Source organism: Anser anser (assembly GCF_964211835.1).
Source record: "Anser anser genome assembly, chromosome: 14".
Lineage (NCBI taxonomy): Eukaryota > Metazoa > Chordata > Aves > Anseriformes > Anatidae > Anser > Anser anser.
In genome coordinates this window covers 10,022,875-10,039,983 of record NC_139735.1, presented here as the reverse complement: position 1 = coordinate 10,039,983, position 17,109 = coordinate 10,022,875, and the positions used below count along the sequence as shown (strand labels likewise).

The 17,109-nt window shown below is 42.1% G+C and overlaps 1 long non-coding RNA gene across 1 annotated transcript in view; it reads right to left on the bottom strand.

Moving 5' to 3' along the window:
* LOC310881402 overlaps positions 1-17,109 on the bottom strand; it is a 133,844-nt gene that overhangs the window by 75,451 nt on the left and 41,284 nt on the right. The gene's annotated exons all lie outside the window — the stretch shown is intronic.

Genomic DNA, 17,109 nt, shown 5'->3' with positions numbered 1-17,109 from the left:
TAAGACAATGAGTAGAATTTAATAAAACATCTTTACAAACAATAAAAAAAGTGGACATTTCCTAAAGAAAGAGGTGGGGGAGGGAGATGCTGTTCTTAATTTGACAAGTCTTTTTTGATTTGGGCTGGGTTTTTTTTGTTTGTTTGTTTTTTATTCCGTTCCCCTCCCCTGCTAATGAAATTCCTAAAGATGAGATGGGCTGTTGTTGCCATAGAAACTTGGTGCTGGCAGAAACTAAGACTGCAGATTTATTCACACAGCTTGTTAGTTAAACTTGATGCAATAACACAGAATTAATATTTTGGTCTCATCGAGATCTTGCAGCTTTTTGCAGAACCATTGAGCAGAAGGAAACACCAAACTCTGCATTGCTGGGCTAAATTCCTCGGTCATCCTTGGGCACTGCACCATGGGCAGCTCCGCTTTATGCTCAGGGAGGGCTGAATCCCCTTGCTGCTGGCTGCTGCAGGGATGCTCTCATTGCTAGTCACAGCAGACACAGGCCTGAACAGCAATTGCAGGAAATCAGTCCTCTTTTTCTTTTTAAAGCCTCTCTGATGAGCTTGGCAGGGAAATGATTCTTCTACTCAGAGGTATCTTAGCTTACGAAGGGTCTTAACCCTCTGGTAACACACAATATATTTTGTGTTCTCATTAATGTACATTTTGCAATTACTGATGGATGCAATCTTGCCCTGTTGGGTAAATAAACATATATCCCCTTACCTGCCTGATGACAGGGAAACTGATGGGGGGGAGGACAGATGAATGTGCCATACAAACATCAACTCCAAGTCCATCCCAGCAGAGCAGAACTGGGGTTGGTATTTAAGATCTCTCTATGACTGAGTCCCATGCGTGTTACTCCTGTCTGTATTTGTCCCCCTTGGGCTTTACTTTTGTTGTGGGAATCAGCTCTGATCACAAGACATGAAAATTCTCTCTCTATTCCTTTTCCCCTCGAATATCACATGCTTATTTTCACACAGCTCTTCCAAATGAAGATGTGACACCACAAATAGGATTATAGCTGCAAAAGGGGAAATGGTCAGTAGTGGACAACTCCTAAGGGGTTAGAAGGGAGAAATCTTTTTGTCGTGACATCTGCTGTTACAGCTTAGGCTGCTTACGGTTCTTGGGCACAAAGTCTCAAGCCATGTTTTTTCTGCCCCCCAGACACGAATGAACCAATCAACATAAATCTGTAAGCAGAGTTGCTCAACTGCATGTCAGAAGTTCCGCACCACCATGAGGCAATGCAGAGACTTGCTTGGCCAAATCACTCAGCAGTTGAACCTTTGGCTTCTCTACTGATAGCATCTCATGGACTGCATCAAAGAAATCAATCTTTTGAAGTGTTCTGGTTCAAGCATGATGAGCTCAAATTCATTTTCTACTTAATGAATGAGGAAATTTTATTTTTCGCATGGTGTAGATTCCAAAACAACACATCAGCCAGCTAAACAACACATGGATGAAGAAAGGAGCAAAGCAGGGCAATGGAGCAGTTTATCTGGTAAACTGACTCAGCTCATGGTTCTCAGATACAATAAAAAGCAGCCAAAGACCCTGCTCCTATCTCAAGTCCAGCCAGGTGCTAGTTTACTGCAGATATCTCAACAATTCAGTGAGTTGCAGAAGAATCTGAAAGTGGTAAGGGTCATGCCAACGACACGGATAAGAGGCACCCCCCAGTGTTCACTACAGCACCCAAATATGCTTGTATATGCTTGTGCTTGCTTACACATACACTACTTCGTTGTACCTACAGAAATTATTCTGCCTTTTCACAGACAAACTGCTGAAGTCTGTCTAATGGATCCCTAGCACAGGTAGGGAAAAAGACCACAGTAAAGGGACTAACTGAACTGGCTTTGATTTACGAAGGGTAGAAGATATTTACACTCAGTTGGGATTTTAACTGTGGAGGGTTACACTGCTATAACTAGACCCATGTTTTTTTTAATAAAAAAACATAGAATGAGTTGGGTTGGAAGGGACCTTATAAAGATCTAGTTCCAACCCCACAAACATGTGAATTTCTGCCACAGAATTAACAATTCAAGCCCCCCACCAGTCTCTCTTTAGTTTCATTCTTCTCCAAAAAGATAGGTGTTGTGTGTTTTTTTTTTTTCTCCCTGAGATTAGTGGATGCTTTGATTAAAATTTGCACAATGAACCTGGAAGCTATTTGTTCTTATGAAAAACTCAGAGAACACAAGGCAAGTGGGTGTGAGCAGTCAACATCTTCAGAGGATGTCACTGCCATCCTGAGAAGGGCTTAGCACCTGCCATCCCCATTGGCTTTGCTACTTGTGCTGGCCACTCTGGGAGCTCTTCCAGAAGTACTTCAGTAGCAAAGAGCTATATCTACTTCACAGCAATTAGTGTAAGTCCATGAATTCAAATCTGAAGTCAATAAACCTATGAAAAGTAGGTTTTATTTACAAACACTTGAATACCAGGTGTAAGCCTTTAGCATGGGGCCCTCACAGGGCTCAGGATACTTCACAGCTAGGCATACTGGGCAAGATCTTGCACTTCCCTATTTCTCTGGATTTCCTAGAGGTGTAAATCAGTGCAGCATCTGCCCTATAATCATTAGTAAAATAAATTAGAATGCTTGAAGGAGCAGCTTGATTAGGAAGTGAAGTGATCACTAGCAACTATTGTCAATGTTGTGTGCTTTGTTCCACTTACAAGGCTAATTACTGTAACAAAGTAGATCATTTTAAATGGAAATTCTGGATGACTCTCAATGCAAATGTTCGTGATTTTTTCCTGGATGCATCACAACCACATACAGGAAACAAGGGACAATGGAATTAATCAAAACACAACTAAATTGAACAAACTATTCAATAGACTTTTGTTAGAACTCATTATAAATGTTCATTTGTCCTCATTCTTTATAAGTTCTTTGTCTGAGGTCCTCTATCAAATCCTACCATCTCTACATCTCTTTGCAAAACAGAATTGTCCACCCAATGAGCCTATTATACTTTCTGACTTTGGCCCAAAGAACCCAGTCCACCTCCCAGGGGAGCCACTGGCTGTACTCTCATTAATCTCAGCATCATGGGACTGAGCAGAAATTCTTCACTTGGTCACGTTCTTAACTTGCAACACATGTCCGCTCTTACTCAGCCATGTTCCTTGGTGCTGAAGTTGCACTTAAGGACAAGCTGCGAGTTAAGTGTGTGTTCAAGTGTTTGGCATATTTAGCCTAAAGCCCACGTTATCTGGAATAACCACCTGACAGTTGGGTAATGCCCTTCTCCTGTTTGCATCAACTGAGCTGGTTGCTCAGTAATGTGACAGCTGGGTATGTGGCAGGAAGAGTCTGCAGGATTGAGCCAAATGTTGCCTTGTTTGCTTGATTCATAGAGGGTTTTTGAGACAGAAAAAACAATCTAATAAGGAGAAATACAGTTTTCCAGAAGGCATTCTGAGCATATATTAATCGTCTTGAATGGTCTTCAGTATACTGTGGTCCTCACCCATTAACTGGCAAAGCCCAAGGCTGTTTATAATAGTGTCTGTGCTTATAGAAAAACTTTTTCATTTGAATGTATCCTTTCTAGCCTTCTCAGTCTTTTCTAGATGGGAAAACAGAGAAAAAATGTATATTCCTTTAGACAATATATGAGAACGATGTGAAATCATTACCTGCCCAGGTAAAATCAGATTCTGACATTCCCCTTTTCCTTTGGTGTATTTACTCCTTATTTGAGATGTAATGTTTACTCCTGGGAAAAATACCTTGGAATAACTGTAGAAGTCTTACTCCACAATGGAAATTTTGGCAACCCTGGACTGACAGCTGTTTACCCTTTCAGTGAATACCACGTGCCTAGGGAGAGCACTGACTTGTAACAAGCACAGCAAAGCAACCACCTAGGACCAGTTCTTTTCTAAATGGGGTTGAAAGCACACAGACCAGACATGTGTCCATATTTCTACAGTTATTTTCTCTGGATTTTAAAATAACACTGTAGGTTTCCTTTCATAACCCTTCAGAAGTGGTAGATTTTTATTTTATGTTTGAGAACGAAGGGTAGCCAAGAGGCTTGCAATTAGCCTCACCATTGTCTGTCCCCAGCAAGTCTTTGTGCAAATACTTCTCTTGTCATTGCTGCTAGAGCTGGGGAACTGGCATCCAACAGTCCTGATCCAAAACTGAAGGGCAGTAAAAATACATATTTCTTGTAGAGGGTGCATGCAGACATCCCAACCCTATGGCTTTATATGGTCCAGTATTGCTTTTAGAAACAATCTGCGCATACACATGGAGTTCAATCCATCCTCAGTACCACAGATGTGCTGCAAATGCTTAGACCAATTGTGCCTGCACAGCAAGTCTGTGTGAAACCTATTGGTCTTATGCTCTTTTAGGGCATGCCAATTTGGTTTGTCCATGAATAATTGGAAACTGAAAAAAAAAATAGCCAGCTTGGACTATTTCATCCCAGGCATCTCTGTCTTTATAAAGGGAAAAAAATAGGAGAACACATCAAACTTTATCTTAAATACACAAAGTCAAACACTTTTCAGGCCACCAGTGTAGTCAAGTCAATGATATTGTACTGGTCTGAGTCTAATGTCAAACCAGTAAACGAGGAACAATTATTGTTATCACTGTCATTACGTGCTGTAAAACCAGTGTAAGCGGGAAGAGAATCAGCCTGACTGTGCTAGCAAGAAAGAAAACAAATGTTTGTAATAAAGTGCAACTTTGACTGTTGTGGCTTCCAGTAACAGTACAAAATGAATGTAACTTACACACCACAGGCAGAAGTGTGTAGTAAACAAAACAGGGGCGTGAAGGGCAATCATTGAAATGCATGATTGTTTTTTTCTTTTTTTTTTGACATCTGTGTAAACCCACTGACTTCAACAGAGTTACCTAAGGCAACTAAGAATGGAAGAAAAAAATGTTATGACCTGAGAACCAGGAAATGAAAGTTATTAGTATAAAGAGCAAAACAGATGAATCCAACAGAACTTAAACTCCCTGTTTTTCCTAGGTCAGCTCAATATGACACCAGTTTCACTTGCATTTCTCTTATACACCAACAGACTCCATAATATCATGTCCTGTCACTGGGGTGAATGAATTTCTGATCTAGCCAAATGAATGACTTAGGAAAGGATAAGGAAACTGGGAACAAAGAAAAGTAGGGAGTGTTAAACAGAGTGAAGATGATGAATATGATTTTGTCCTAAGTCAAATATTTGCTATTCTGAATAAAATATATCTGCCAACTCTGAGAAGAAGGTAAACAATTTATCCTGGGTAAAATTGCCATAGTCACTGGGACACAGCGAAAAGAAAATATTTTTTCCCATTTGTGGGAGCACACTGAGCTGAGTGCCTGTTTTGTTGGACTCTGCCTAATTGAAGCAGGAGAGACATCTCTAGCCCAAATCAATCAATAAATAGAGTTGGTACCTACTGACATTTGGACTGATTTTGGCTCAGAAAGTTTTATGAATATTCTGAGCTGCTGACTTCCACTGAAATCAATTTTATGATTAGGGTATTCCTGAAAGTTTCACCAGCATGGCAGAAACATCACTTTCTGTTTTGACATGACTGCAGCTCTCTTAAGTTGACGAAACTGCATGGCTGCATGCCTGTGGCAGTTTTGGAGCCAGAAGTACATTCTTGATGAGCCTACTTGGGAAATTTTGCAGCCTAGCCAAGCAAATACTATCTGAGGACTTTCTTTGTGAACGTATGGGGGAAAGAGTGATAATTAAGCCCATGTACTGTAATTGGACAGCCCCGCAATGTTCAGCAGCTGCGGTCTAGGCATTTTCTAGTTGACAAAACCACTTCACTACTGTCCTATCACAACCACCCCTTGAGAAAGCCTCAGCTAAGTGAAGGTTAGAGACAGCTTTGAAATGCATTCAAATTCATGGCTGCTTGGAGCAGATTTTCATTTGAGTATCTCTATTTACAGTGAGGTTAGTGGCTGGGGATTTGCCATGCTTTTTGTCAGAGTAATCCACTTGCATTTCTACAGGTAGGACATCACAGCAAGTAGTGCAATGCCTGAGCCATCTTCACCCTGTGTTTTGGACGGTCCCTTTTTCTTCTTCATTATTTCAGCCACCATTTACAGCTTGGTACAACAATCCTACCAAAATGGTGCAGAGGTTTCTCACGTACCTTGTCATCCTAGGGAATTGCTACATATGTAAAAGGCAGCTTCAACATCTGAGGCATACAGCCCATATCCGCAGCCAGTACGTGTATCTTGATGCTTCTTTAAAGAGCAGAAGTTCATGTGATTTGCTGTGACTCTTTGGCCATATCTTTCATAGCCATGACCTCCAGCAAATCCCTCTGGGATATGTGCTCATAGGGTGGCTGAATGTAATTAACTTACATGTTTTAGCAGCAGTCCAAGCAGCATTTGCTGCTCATGCTGCTGACTTGGTAGCACAGGGAAGCTTGTTTTGTTACAGGCTCTTCTGCCATCACCTGTAAGGGTGCTTGTTACATGGAAGCACTAAAAAGGTCATGATTATTCCCCTTGCTTCACCAAGGAGACATGAAAAGCAAGTGCCATTTAACGGAGCAAAGTGGGGTGGGCAGCACTGCATGCTTGAGAATGTTATCAGCAGGCTGAGGATGGAAGTGGGTGGACAGGTGAGCCCTGGGGTGGGAACCTGCCATTTTCTTGCTTAATCTTTAGACTTCATGTCCATTTTAGTCAGCATGTAACGGGCAGGGGCTTAGCCATTTCAGAAAGCTAATTATTCTGGAAGGCACCTCTCCAAGTATTTGACAAAATGCCTGTGATGCACGTTGAGGATAATTATCACTTGTTCTGTTGTCCTTAAATGTCCCTCACAAAATGTCAGCCCTGTCAGATGAAGCAGAGGCATTGAGAATCCCTGTTTCAGAATGCACTGGGAAAGCAGCAACCATTTTCATGTCTGTTAGAATAGCGCGTATTAATGCATTTCATTTGTGTAGCAGTATTTTTAGGTTTCAGAATTATGCAAATTGTTCTCCAAATTACACACAGCCCTGAGATAGCAGCTAGTAGCAGTTGCAGCTGTCAGAGTCATACGGCGCTGAGCACCCAGCAAGATGCAGGAGAGAATGCAGAAATGGTTCTGGGCATCACTGCAGTCACAAGTATCTGCTAATGGACAGGCGAGTGGCATACAGTGCTGACGGGCCTGATATAAGGGAGACAGAACTGAAAATGGACCTCTCCACTAGCGTCAGGGGGTATTGGATGTCATTACCACTACAAACTAGAATGGACAGCTTTATTATCAAGGTCAACAGTGCCATTAAAATGTTTCCAGGCATCAGTCCTCCCCTCTTAATGGAAAGCAACATGAAATAAATTAGCTGACCACTTAACCAGCTGGTAAAGACAGGAGAAGGACTAAACAGAGTGGCAGGCTTGTTTTTATAGGAGGCAAACCTTGGGAGGATATAAATCTGTCCAGCAGATAGTGCTCTGGGACTCTAAGCACTAAGGGTATTGTTACAGAGTTTTCCTGGCTTGCCTCCAAAGCAGATATCCTGTTATGTAGGAACTCTGGGACTAGGAATCTGCCTTGCTCCACTACTTGGAGCTAGAAACTGAGGCATGGGCCTGTGGCTCCTCATTTCTGGCTTGCCCAGATTCACCAAGGAGATCTGAACTGAGCTGAGAATCTAGGTTTCCCCAAGTGCCAGTCTGGTGTTTAAGAGCTGCTGATGAAGGGGGAAGTCGTTTACAATTGTCAACACTTCCTTGGCTTGCAAAAAATTGAGTTGCTATTTTACTCTGTTGGTAATTGCTCTCTTTTCTGCCTACAAAACCTCACTTCTATATGGCTGACCTCAATTGAAGAAAACCACAATGAAAATAAGAAGAGATGTAAGTTCCTGCTAGAAGATTAGTGTCAAAGGTTGTTTCTGGTGGAGGTTTAATTCCACAGAGCTTGGATTTACTTTTACCTATGTGCTATCAAAAAGAAAAAAGTGGATTTTCTTTTGTTATTTAAGTAGCTTGGCTGTATAGAAGGTTCATATAAAACCTTTCACATTGAGAGAACTGGTGCTGGAGCCTGACTTTTGCAACCCAGTGGGGTGCTCTTCGGTTTTACCCTTGCTCTTCTCCTTGAATACCTGCCTTGGACTTTGTCAGACCTGCAAACTCAAGGACCATGTTCATCATGCAGTGAGATCTGGCTACAGCTGTGATGCACAGTATGGGGAAGCAGGAGCTGGTGCACTGAAGGTCAGGAGAAGCTGGACAAATGCACAGGAGTCACACCCCACCAGCTCAGCATGGTTGTTAGCTGGTGGCTGAAGAGTTTTGCAGAGGCATGCACATTGCACATCCCTTACTTATAGCTTTATCTGATCACAGCCATTTGTACAGGGCTTATTCACATTGTTACCTGGTTCTTAGTCATGAGAAACAAAAATCAGTTACCATCTTTTTTTTTTTCTCTTTACAAAAAAGAAAAAAAATCCAGCAACCAAAATCAGACAATAGAAGTGGATGTAAATCAACAGAAGGTATTTTAAGGCTGCAGATAGTGTACTATATCTGGGTAAATATGGGCTAAAGGATCATCAACAGTAGATGTGAGGAATGAATGGGACAGAAAGGCAATGGTTCAGGAGGGATAGACAGGTTGTCATGATAAGTCTCGTGAATTGTTTATAAATTCTGTTTACATTGTGAACATTTTGTTCAAAGGCTGCTAAAAAGATTTAAGAGAACTGAGTAAAAATGTTCTCTGCTCTATAAAATGCTACTGCTTTGCCTTTGTCTGGGTAGCAGGATAAATAAGAACCACAAAAGTGCTATTGCAACTAACACTGCACACCATTTTTCAATTGGTGAAATGACCAATCTATATATTTCTCCTCTTTGTGACGGAAAGAAATTAAAGGAAAGGGAGACAAAACACTTTGAAGGGTCCTGAAGTGCTCTGACAAAGGGTGGCACTTGGGATCTGCTTGCCTAGTACTGTGGTTTAACTGTATGAAGATGCCTAAGTGCATCATGTGGTTGCAAAGCTCATTAGCAAAATTAATTCACTGTGCTCTATTCATTTTCTACAATCCTGACATACAGCCATTTAGCATCTGGAGCTATTTGAAAATAAAGGCACTCTCGAAACATTTTTCCTGGTTGCTTTTAGTAGAATATAAATTGCATGTTTATGGAAAACAGTTTTTTTTTTTCTAATATGGGATCTCCCACATAACACCCTTTACACTGACAGCCAAATAGTAGTATTCCAAAAGAGTAAGGACCACAGGGGCAAAACAGAAACCTTAACTTAAACTTTAAATCAAAGATATAAATGACAGGTACAACAACTGATTTGCACAGCGATGCTGGATCACCCACTGGTTAGGAGGTGAACAGGAGTGTGGAGCTTCCCACATTTGTGGTGTTGACATGCAAGTCACAAAGGTGCTTATACTCTGCTGAAATTGAAGATTTGGAACCTAGCTGGAAGGTAGTGGCCCAAAAACCACAGACAGATCCAGGCTTTTTCTCAACACCAGAATGTGTGCCAGTGAGTTGTCAAAACCACGCAGCTGTCATCTCTTGTGGGACTTGAAAGATTCACCTAATCAACATGTGAAAACAACAAGAAGCCCCCCTGTAAAGAGCTAGGGAGAACTACAAAGTTTTGTTATTGGTGTGGGAGATAACAAGAGCAAAGATGGAGATTAATAAAATATCCCCTGCCATGCTAAGCAGAAATCCAATCACAGCAATTCAGAAGACTCCCTGCCTCAATAAAACTGACTCTTTCTTCGTTTGCAAGCTAACACTTGGGTCTAATGTTTCACTGCCAGAGGTAACTTTACAAATTGGAAGCTTGAATTCATCCAATCAAGCCTGCAATAAGAGCAGGCACTGAACACTCCTGTATGGTGTTATGTAGACATATTGCTTCAGGATGGACTCTTCTAAACTGTTAATTGATGGAGATCTTGCCCTGTGAATTTCACTGGGGCATTTGCTCCAATTTCATTAGTGTGCTGTTATGTAAGACACTCCTCCTGCAATTAATTAGCTATTTGTGTGGGCATTTATTTTATCTACAGACATGAAACCAGATCCTCGGATGACATAAATGAATCCGACTTGCTTTTTTACCACTGGAAGACCAAGCCCAGAAGCCGAGCATAAAGATAAACTCCCAACTCGTGGGTGGTTCCCAGCCATTTGCTGTCATTTTTCTGCTTCATACAGTTTTGTGATCTAATTGCTTTTTCAGGCACTTGTGTTTTAGGGATATTTCTTTTTTCCTTCTAACAACCCAAATTGCTCCAGGAAGAGTCAGTTGTCATGACTCCCTGCTTTTAAGGCTGCTGCTGCCACCGTTTCCCAACAATAAGAGGAACAGAGGACTAAAGTAGACAGGAGAAAAAAAAAAACTAATTATAGACCAGGCTCCCTTTCTCTCTCTAAGGTGGAAGAGAATGTAAATTATCATTCCTGGATACAAAATCAAATAGAATTACTTATCTCTTGAAATCCCCACTGATCTGGCCACTGCACAGTTAAGCGACATGCTGCCTCATTATTCCAATGACATACTGCTGCAGAAGAAACTCCCAGGCAGTGCCATAAACCAGTAAAGATACAGGAGACGGCTCACAGTTTTCCTCCACTCTTTCCCAGGTAGATTTCCATATCTTTCAAATTAAAATTTATTTTCCCTGGATCCTGAACAAGTCTGTTCTGTGGAGAAACACAAGAAAATGACCCCTGGAATAGCAGACAATTAAGAAACCAGAACATGGCTAGACTGCTGCAGGGAAAGTCTGCATCAGGATTATTAGTTCCTTGATTAGGCTATTTTCTGGAGAGATTTGGAGCCTTTCAGTTCTCTTGCTGTTCATTAGACACAGATCTCTCTAATTTTGATGGAGTCTCCCTTGCTATGTAGAAAAGGAAGGTCAGCATTACATGTTCATGTGATGGAATAAATCCATTGCTTAGCTAAGTCTTTCACTGCATTATCAGAAGGCTCAATTTATAAAGGTATTTGTATAGCCTAAGGAATAGATAAGTACCTATTAGATATACAAAACTACCACATGCTCCTTATTTGTCTTTAAGACCAAGGGGTTAAGAACAACTGAAAGGACTAGGACGTGCTAGCCTGGAAAAGACAATAGCTCATACAAAAACACAATATGCTCATGAGGAATCTGGGGGAGGTGAACAGGGGAACATACCTTAACCAAAACCCATGCCCTTGCCTTGCCAGTGCTTGCTGCTGGGTGTGCAAGCTTTGGTGGAACCCAAACCCAAGGCAAAGGCTGATATTTGGGCAGCTTAGCATGAGGGAAGAAAACCCATGGCCACATATGACAGAGCTCAACAGTAAGCATTCTTCAGGAGAGCTGTGATTTAGACCTTATTGAAAGCATTAGCAAGTGGTTGGAAAAAATCAAAAGACGGCACACACTGTAATGGATTTCGTGACATTTCTATTGCAGGGTTGAGAACAAGGCACCAAAGGATTCAGTGTATCATAAACTGTAAACATGAAATACAGCAGGGGAGCTGCAGCCTCAAAACACAAAACAACCTTCCCTATGAGCATTCAGTTGCACTTTCAAACCCACAGAAAATAAATCTTTTCAGCTATGGCTTACAAATGCAAGGAGAGATCAAGGAGCGCACACCCGGGTTATTCCCAGCCTCTCTGGTGGAAGTAGGTTAACGCACGCTTGCAGGCTGACATTTCCATCCCAGCCCTGCCTGCCTCCCCCAGCAAACAGACAATGCAGAGGGTGCGCAGCCCACACCCGCACTTTGAGGATTCCTCTCTCTGTACTGCTCTGCCCATCCCCTCCCTCCGCCTGTGCTCGTTAATAGTGATGGCAGTGATTTGCATGAAGCGAGCCCAGTGTGTTCACCTCCTAGATCTCTCTTTGCTCAATGCTGCAGCTCTTTCAACAGGGCAGGTGTGGGGATTTAGGAGGAAACAAGCTTTCTTTCACCCTTCACAGAATGTACTTTCAAGTCTCCATCTAAGACAATGGAGACCTTGAAAGACCTAGGGAAAGGAAAGACCTTGAGAAAAAATTAATCTGAGTAGACGCCAACAAATACAGGATTTGTGTTTTTATTTTTCTCTTCCTCCCCCAACATCTCATGAATATGAGATGCTGCTGCAACACTTGGCCACAGCTTAGATGGCTGCAACAGAACTTAAGGGGAAAAGATGCCCACTGGTGCTTTGCCCCTTGAAGGGACTACTGAAACACTAGATACGTTGCTTTGGACTGCTTTGCCATGTAACCCATCCATTCAGCTCCAGGCATCAGGAAATCACAGAGAATCCACAAATCACCTGCCAGAGGATCAGAACAAAAGGAAGATAGCCCAAAGAAATGATGCTGTGGAACAACAAATATTTCATGGAGACTTTCCAGCCATTTGCAATGGAAGACAGCAGTGCTGTTTCTTTCCCACTACCAAGCAAATTGTGTGTGGAGTTTGTGGGGGCTGACACCTCTCACGTTATCTCAGAGCTGGAGCAGCTATGGTAACAGTAGTGCTTCTCATGGAAACAACAACACACAACCAACACTGTCACCCCTTGAAGGAAAACTGGAAAACCATCCATGTCAATGCAAACCAGAAGCTAGTCAGAGGATTTTGGGGGTGCCACAGAGAGAAGACTGACTTCACTTACATCACACACACACACACAAAAAGCCAAGCCAAGTTTTACAGGCGCCCCCACCTCCTTTTGAGCATGCCATGATCTTGCTTTAGCAGGAGTGAAATTACAGTCTGATGTGTCTGTGGCTGTGTGTGGATTTAAAGCTGTTAAGTTGCTTGAAACACTACTATATAGCTACCAAAGGTAAGCAGTTCAGAAATTTTAGCATGACTGCTACAATCCTAACGTGTTTGCTGGAGATATTCCTCCATCAGTGTGGTCACCTTGTGTTGGGCACAGAAGATAATTGGCTTCTTACTCCCTCTAGCTTTTTGGGTGAAATAACCCTGAGCACTGTGTTTGTTGTGCATGTGTGCTGTGTATAAACATGTACCACCATTAAAAAAGGGAAAGAATGAAAGAAGGACAAAACCATCCAGAGAACAGGGCTGTTTGCCCTAAGACTTCCTTTTGAATGGCTAGAGTCAGTCCCACCCCCGTGCATTACAAAGCAAAATAGTGTGCAGCAGCTCATAAATCTCCATGCTCCTCCAGATGCTGCTGGAGGAGAGAGGGCAAGGAGGGATCTCACACCCCTCTGCTTGGGGCTGGCAATGAAAGCTGAGACCCCTAAGGATGGAGACTAGAATACTTCAAGGACAAAGATTGGATTTCAGTTCAAAGGGCTACTAGAGCTGTGCCAGAGTGAAAGGGAAGGGGCATTTGCATGCACATGTACCTGACAGGCAGAAAGAGCAACAACTCTCTGCCTCCTAAGAGCCAAATACCTTACAAACCTCCAATAGGTAAGTCTGCACATTTTTACAACTCTCTACCACCTTTCCATTACAGACAAGAGTTTTGTTCTCAAAGGCAGGTTTAAACTGAACACCCAGCTCCATACAATCACATGCACTAAGACACAGGTAACCCTACTGGATATCAAACATTAGGTTTTTAAGAACCACAATCATAAAAATAAGCCAGCCTTCATTCAAATGCAGCAGCAAAAGCATTTTCAGAAGGACTTCTGACCCCTCCTTTCCTGCTTCTGAACCTCCTGTGAATAGCATATCTGCAGTCCTGAAATACAGTATATTATATTTTGTCTTGGCGATAGAAATAACTCCACCTACTCAGCCAATTTCTTACTTATTCCATGCTGCTAGAACACTTCATCTTAAAGACAATTATAGTTTCTTTATATGTCATCATACATTTATGTACATTAACCTTGTGCTAAATTCCAAAGGCTAGAAACAACCACCTAAATCATGCTAATTAAGATGAATTACTGGAATGCTTTGAAGAACTCTGGGAAATGAATTTTGCTGCATACCACAATAATGAAAACAAAGCTAAATTCCATAACGCTTATTAGCTCTCTTATTTCAGCCCTTTATTTTTTCTAGTCTTTTCTGGTATCCAAATTCCCTTCCCCTCTGTCAGGGATGCAATTTAAATTAATTCCTCCACCAAGACCTCAAAGCAAGTACATCCTTGCTAGAAGCTGGCCATTCAGAAAAAGTTAATGGGCCAAATTCATCCCCAGGTGTAATACCTGAGTTCTGCAGAGCTGCATGATGATGCCCAAATTTGGGAGATGCACACTTCTTAATTTTCTGTGCTCCATACTTCATTGACATCACAAGTGGACTTAAAAGAGACAGGAGCCAGCCCCCTGAGATGAAGACAACCCCCACTAAAAGATTTACTTCAGCTGGCTTCTTTATGACCTCTCTGAGGTGACTCAGTAGTGGAAAGGTCAAGAATACAGGAGTGGTGCAATGCCAGGACAAGCAAAGAGCTTAAGTGAAGCACAGTTCATTGCCTTGGCCTTCAGAAGATACCCAATGACCCTACAAGACCTGATTCCTCTGCTTCAGGGATTTTATCAAAAATTGGGTTAATTCCAGATTTGCATGTACAATACATTGAACAGGCGGACACCCTCCAGTAACAAGGTGCCACAGCAGGATCTTAAAAACACACACAGAGATGGGTCTCACAGCAATTTCACCTCCTCATGTTATTAAAAGGAAAAAGCCTCCTACCCCCAGCCTGCCTGAGCAGCCCAACACTCCAAAACCCTTAAACGAAGGGAAAGGAGGATCTCTCCCCTCCTTCCAATATGAAGGAGGGGCAGCTTAAAGGAAATAAAGAGGCTCTGCATGAAATTAGTATGAAACTATCTGTACCATGCTGAGCATGTAATAGAAATTAATTTTCCCCTGGAAAAGGACCCTGTAATTAGACCTTTATGTCACCTTGTTCTGTTTGCCATATAATCATGCTTGAAGTTGCTGCTCTGGAAGTGAACTCTTACCAAGGCCTCTTTTTTCTCAAATGAAAAGAGAAACATCTATAAATTATCATCAGAAAGAAGATAATGGATGCTGACTGCTCCCTAAAAGCCATTTTTTGAGTTTTCCTTTCCAAGCAGAAGCTAAACAGTGTCTACTGATATTCATTAAGCAGTCAGCATCCTCCTCTGAAGAGCTGACGTCAGCCTGCAGCTTAGGACCTGCAATTATCATCCCTTACCATTGAAGTGGATGGCTGCTTAGTTACAGCACGATGTGAAGTCTGAAAGGAGCTGGCTGACACCAGCTGCCCTCCCTCAAAGAGTTTCAAGTGGGAGGTAAAGAATGAGAACTAGTCAAATTTAATAATTTCTGACCTTAGGAAAACTTTTACCAGGCCACATGATTTCTCCACCCTTACCACCCCCACCCCCCTCCCATGTATCTCTTCATTGCTTGCAGGAAGGAAAATGAATAATAGTCAAGTTAAAGTCAGTTCAGATAAATGTCTGAAGTTCTCTATCTGTATCTAAACTCTAGCCCTTAGGACCATCTCAAAAGTGTGCTCATCAATTCACAATGAAAAAGCAAAGATTTTCCTCTGGCTTTGTAAGCCACCAGGAAAATGCCCAGCAAAGCTTCTTCATGTCCACAGGCAGTGTCAGGTTTACAACAGAGTTCCCAGGACTGGTCTGGTGTTGAAAAGGCAAACAGGACAAGCTGTGTTGGTAAGAAAACTAAGGCAGCTTGTTCTGGGAAAGGGAGAACACCCTTCAAAAACGCCATGGAGAGCAGCAGCCGTTCTCTGCTGTTAGCTCTGCTGCATCCCAACTAGACCTGTAAACTTGTCTAGACCCACATATTTTCCAGATATCTGAGCTACTGCTCAGCAGAAAGCAACTGCAGGCGACTGTTAACACCCTAAAGCCTCCACTCCATTGAGAATTGATGGGTTTTAGTTTTCTCCCCTAGTCCTATAGGGATCTCCAGAGGTCCCTAAAATAGGAACTGTCAAGATACCCACCCCTACAGAGGGGCGGGTGCGTGAACCCAGGTCATACAGTGGGTACAGTGGGACAAATCACAAAAGCTCCTCACTGCAAATAACAAGCAGATGGGTGAGTGTGGCAGCATGAAGAGAGGGACAGGCAATGCTGGAGAAGGGACAAGGCAAGGACTGTGAAGGGGACTCCCTAAATACCACTTTCCTGAGGTTTCTGCCATTCTGGCACAGTATAAAAACATCACCTTACGTTTGTGTGGGGATGGTATTCAGCCTGGCCTGTTAAATGTGCAAGTTGCACCCAAAACAGGCTGTAGGATGCAGCTTTGAAAGATGACAACATATATTGTTTTATAACTGCCAGGGGAGGGGGGGTGTGCTTTGCATGTGTACTAAATCAGAGGCTGATGATGACTTCTACCTTACACCTTGCATTATACCACCCATTCTTCTTCCATGACACTTTCCCCTAACGACTCACATTTGTTTGATGAATATCTAAACTTTATCAGACATTCCTACTCTTGTTCCTTTCGAGCCATCTTACTAACATTTGGTTGCTATTAACTTCAATACATAATAGCCTGGTATTTGCATTCATTGCACTGAGCCATCCATCATGTATGCTTATTTTTTTGCTTTGTTTTTGAGATGAGTACAATTATCCAACTGCAGCAAGTACTTCATTACCTAGCTTTTCTACATTTTGCACTGTTAGGTAAGCATGTATTTAAACTACAGTATTGCTTAGTGCATAGGGCTGGGCTCTCCTTTTTTCTCTGGATGCTCCTTCAGCAAACCCCACAACAGCAATAAGTATCAGAAAATGCTAGAAACGAACAAAACTAGTGATTTGTATCCACAGAAAAACAGACATCCAATTTCTAAGTTGTTTATGTGCTTAATGCTGCAAGACTGCTTGCTAGGATGATCAGAGATACCTGAGGAATAGAAGTGCCAAAGGATGTCTAATGTTTAAGAAATCCCTCTGGACATCTTACTGATGGTCCACAGTTTGATTATATTGTGTCAGACAGATCCCCAGTGTTTTATACTCAGTAGAGATGACATGAATCACTTCATTCTCCATTGAAATTCAGTATCTGCTGGATGGAAGGCAGGATATAG